The sequence below is a fragment of the Eumetopias jubatus genome, unplaced genomic scaffold (assembly GCF_037043125.1).
Source record: "Eumetopias jubatus isolate StellerSeaLion01/CBP00866 unplaced genomic scaffold, mEumJub1_p1.0 scaffold_15, whole genome shotgun sequence".
In the NCBI taxonomy this organism is placed as follows: domain Eukaryota; kingdom Metazoa; phylum Chordata; class Mammalia; order Carnivora; family Otariidae; genus Eumetopias; species Eumetopias jubatus.
The window spans coordinates 40,603,612-40,608,981 of record NW_028274821.1 but is presented as its reverse complement, the minus strand read 5'-3'; positions in this window follow the sequence as shown (position 1 = coordinate 40,608,981).

Below are 5,370 nucleotides of genomic sequence, written 5' to 3'. Positions count from 1 at the left end.
CCTAAACAAAGTGCAGAGGGCGATAAATTCTCTTGGGCCAATTCCGTTTGGGAAATAAAGGGATAAAGTAAAGACATTTGGCTTGAGGGAAGCTTTCAGAAGGAGTTGGCATTTGAGTGGGGCTTTAACAGATAATGTATTGGGGCACCTGGGTGCCTCAGTTGGTTGGGCATCTGACTTTTGACTTTGGCTTGGGTCATGGTCTTGGGGTCATGGAATGGAGCCCCACATGGGTTTCCGCACTCAGGGCGGGGAGTCTGCTTGAGATTCTTCCTCTCCCTCTGCCCCTACCCCTCCTCCCTCTCTCTCTCCAATAAATAATTTTTTCTTTAAGAACAGATAATGTTCTTAAAAACATTAAGAGCATTTGCTTTGCTGCTTATAAGCTATGTTGGCCAACTGATTTAATCTCCTTAAGCATCACTTTCTTTGGACATCTTGTATGTCTATATGTACATACAGAGTGTGTCCTGCCTAGGGAAATTAGGAATGCTGCCAGGTAAATCACCATCTTTGACGCGTCCATCAGCATCATTGGTCCCTACTGGTGAGGAAGGCACAGGACAAGATTGCTGCTATCTGGGGTGTCTACTGAGGGTCTCTGAGGTCGGCTGCTTCCAGCACTTAATGGCCACATTCTGGGCACTCCAGCTTGCCACCGTGTCTGCTGATGGCTTTGTCTGAGTGCCTCTAAGATCCCAATTGATCTCCCTTTTTTGCCCAGTGCCTTGCTGAGTGGATTTCCTGAGCCTGGCTACTTGCCTCAGAGCCATTCCCCACCCAGCTCATTAGTCAACTTCAGCACTTCAAAGGCCATGCTCTGTTTAAGTTTGCTGTTTTCTATACTTGACACATATATAAATGTGTTCAGTGCACACTTTCTATGCTTTGGCATGGCTCTGGAGGGGGGAGCTAATGGGGACCCACTGCTTTCATGCTTTTTAGTCCATATTGCTTAGGAGAACTGATACAAAAGCCAAGCAAAGAGGTGGTAGGTAGGGGTGACATTTCGCGTTCCAATCATATGGAAAGTCTGAAAATGATTTCAAAGTTAATGACCTTAAATGGCCTTTTCATACACAATACACTCCTCTTGAAGATGGTTTAAAATGTAACTTTCCAAAATCATTGACAACTCATATCTAACACTGTTCATTGTGCAGTGCTGGGCAAACACAACATGATGCTCTCTGGATAACAGCCTGTGTACTTTACTGTTCATGTATGCTTTCCAAAACTTTCGGATCTGGAAACACATAAAAAAGTCAGGAAATCTCACCTGATGCTTTCGTGGGCAGACTTCTGGCAGATAATGCTTCCTGTTATGTAGGAAATACTCTTAAACTTAGCTTCATTTATAGTATTTTGGCTTTCCTACTGTCTTAGTTATGAATTCTGTTTGGTAACAGAAATGAAATGAAAAAGTGAAACACAGAAGTGACTTGAAGATATTAGGAATTTTTCTCTCCTGTAAAATACATGTGGAGATGGGTACTCAGCCTGGCATCAAAGTCTTAGGGTCCCTCTGGCTTTGTGCTCTACCATCTGTAGGGTATAATGGTTGACCTCATGCTCCTAAGATGACTGGTGGAATGCCAGCCATCCTGTCCATGTTCAGACTGAGAAAACTAGGTGCGTAAGGGCAACATATGTGTGGGAAGCCTTGTTTTAAGAGATTTTCTGAAGTTCCTCTCTGCCATTTGTACTCACTTCCCATCAATCATAATGCTTTCACATGATATCCTTTAGTTGTAAGGGAGGTTGGATACATATTTGAATGGGCCCATTTCCTTCCTTAATAAAATTAGTGTTTGTTCATAAGGAGAGAATGGCTATTTGGTAGGCAAGTAGCAGTCTCCGACACATCAACCATCTTAGCTAGAATTTTCACTAATTCTTTGGTTAAAAAGTCATAAGGGAAAACAGAAGAGTTAATTAATCTTCTAATTGTAAGCAGATTTAAAATATTTTGTAATAATAAAGAGCTAATTAACCATACTTCAATCTACAACAATACTTTGGAGAAGACATGTATTGGCCTTTCTTTGGTTTCCGCCCTCCCCTGAGCACTTGTAATCCTGAGCCCATGGGGTCTCATTGGATTCATTTGTTCTCTTACAGTTTTTCAGTGGAAGTCTGATCATGTTTTTATCTTCTTATGAGGAAGAAAGACATTTGGATGGGAAGATATTATGCAAGCGCTAGGCTCCGAGCACAATGTCTACATTCGTTCTATTGTTTGCCGATACTGATCACACTAAGTTCAGTGGTGGAAAAGGAACAGATATGACGACCTGGGAGGAAAAGTCCAGAACATTGCAGAACAGTGCTTTTCAATGATCTTTAATAATAGAACTGTTTCTTCAAATGAAATCACCCTGAGGATGTTTCGCTGTGTAACAGCATTTATGACGATGGGTTCTGCAGAGGGTAGCCACGGCTAGTGAAAACTCATCATCTCAGAGCATCTATTACCTGCAAAGCATGATCGTTGATCTTCCTTAGTTTATTTCAATTACACAACACTCATCGGGGGAGACATTCCTTCCTCCCTTATCCAGGAACCCAAATCAAGTGCGTCCTTGATTTGAACTTGTATCTTCTCTCATTAATGTTTGCATTGATAGAGTCACACTTGGAACTAGGTACTGTATTAAAAACCCAGAATGGCAAACCAGACAGGGCCTGGGACCTGCCCTAAAGAGCTCTAGTGACTGACACCAAGTCCCAGGTTCTTTTCTCAGCACCAGTAGTTCTCAATCTTTGCAATGCATTAGAATTAATCTCAGAGAAGGAGGCAGTTGATTGAAACGCAAATGCTGTAGCTCCCTTCCAGCTCCAGAGATCTTCATTTGGCAGATGTGGGCTGGATTCCAGGCATCTGCATTTTAAACTCCCCGCCCAGATGACTCTGTGGCCCCCGATGCTAAGGGCCCACAGCTTTACATCTGTTGGAGTTACTGATGTGCAGGTCTGCCTCCCTAACCAGAGGGCGGGCTCTGGTTGAATGGACACCGGCCCTCTTTTGTTTTTGTATATTTGGTATAGGATGGGTGTTCAAAACTGTTTGCAGATTAAAATATAAAAAGCAAGTAAAACTCGTGTTGAGTAGAAGCAGGGAATTCACTCATAACATTGAAAAACCGAGTTTGTATTGGCACGCCCAGGAGGAGGAGGTTCTGTTCCGAGGGAGAAATTCTTGTGAGCGTTTCAGGATTCAGATGAGATGGCCAACAAGCAGCCTCTATCTTGTCCCACTGCCCTTCACTCCTCTTACGCTCACTTATTTTCATCCAAGCGCTTAACACCTGCCTGACCTGTCCTGCTCACCTTCCTACTACTCACCCTAGCATAAGTTACTCGAGAGTGAGGATCGGGTCTACTGTTGGCTTCTGTGCTCCCAGAGCATACAACAGTCCTTGGCACACAATGAAGGGAATGAGAAAAGAATTATGTGACGGCCTGAGTCACAGCAGGAAGGAGTGAGATTGGAGGGGATACAGGCTAGTCTTGAGTATTGCAGGGCTCAGGAGGCAAAATGCTAAGTTACTTCAACACTTAATTAGCTATTTTTATTAAGTGTCCAAGCCTCCTTCGGTTCATGGGTGTTTTGCCTCTTTTATCTCAAGAAAGATGGCAGAAGTTTGTGTCTTTTGGCTTTGATCACATTATTTCTGGGTTTTGTTACTTAATAAGGCAGAAGTTTAAATTAACATCATTCTCCGTTGCCTGTTTTGGGGTTAGCTGTGCAGTATGGAGTGGTTTTGGCAATTTTTCAATGGAGGAAAGAAAAGGAAACCTCTGTTTGGGAACTGTGGGGAGGAAGGAGGGAAAGCCATTTACCTGAGCCCCTGGGGCTCCATCTGCTTCCCAGAAAAGCTTTGCCATGAAATCGAGTCACCTGACCCTTGTGGAGGCTACAGTTTGGGGGCAGACACAAGGAGGACGGGGCCAAATGCTGCTTGCAGTCATCACGGGGACAAGGAAGAAGGGCTAGAAGGTGAGTTTGCAGTCCCTGCTGTGTGCAGGGCCGTCTCGTACTTTCCAATGTGGTCAGACAGGCTGGCACACTGAGCAAAAGCCAACTCTGTGAGTCGTCCTGCAAATGTGACTTTGCCTGGGCTCTGATTCGAGGTCCGCGCCGACAGGATGGGCAGTTACTTATTTTTTCACCTTCCGTTCACTCACTCTAAGGATGGCTTGATGGTTTTCCGAGCACGGTAACCCTTGCTGGCTGCGCATTTGGATCACTTCAGCCAAAGGTTTGTTGCTGTATTCATTGGCCTCAAACAAAACATTGCCTTCACTCAAACTGTTTGAATACCTCTTGTTGAATCATAGGCTTGACTCAAGTGTTATTAATTCAAGAATCAAAATGCCTTTTGTCCATATCAGATAAACGTTGCCATAGCAAGTGTAGGGTAAACAGATCTGCTAGAGCCACAACCTATAGAAGCCCACAAAGGAGCACCCGGCTGGCCTCCGCAGAAACCCTGGTGTCGCATTAAAAGTTACCTGTTAGCCTGGGGTACTGTCACGTGACCCACGTACTGATGAATGGGCCCCAGGACCCACCGATCCAGGGAGAAGCCTTTATCGTCCTGGGGTTTTATCAAATTTGAACAGCCCGTGGAACATCTGGCTTTAATACTGATAGAAACTAGGATTTTGGCTGTTCTCTGGCCTTGCATATTTTCCATCCTCTGTATCAGCGTCTGTTGTCAGTGATTTGATGAAGTTAAATTGACTGCATTTGATTCTTTGAGCGTAAGAAAAATCGCAGAATGCCTGCTCCCCTCTCTCACCCTTTTGGAACATTCAGAATAAGTGTGCGGTGAGTTGGTTTGGGTCAGGAGCTGGAGAGTTTAAGGAGGAAAGGGAACACACGCGAGCCTCCCCAAGCCTCCTCTCAGAGGGGCACCCCTTTGGCTCGCCCATCAAAGAGGGTATATATAGTTAAGCCTCATGGGTGATGTCACTGAACGGGTATCAACCTGGTGTGATCGCAGCCAGAAAAAAAAAAAAAAAAAATCATAATGGCAAGAGAGAGGCCCATGACTGAAATGAGTTTGCAGGGTCTTTTGATGTCAGCCTTCCCCAGAGGACCTTGTCAATTTCCCGACCCTCTGCCCGCCCCGTTGATGTTGTCTGGGACAACTGGCAATCACAGCGCAGAAAATGACAAGACCCAAGTGAGGATGGAGATTGAATTCACACCTCATCACATCCCATAAAGGGCAATTTTTCAAGGTCAGCGTTTAGGTGAATTAAAGGAACGGCGTTTGGCAGAGGGCCCTGGGCTCACCGTCGGCAGGCCGTCCATCCAGCTGCTCTTTGTGCACGGAGGGCGCGCAGCCCCGCACAGCCCCC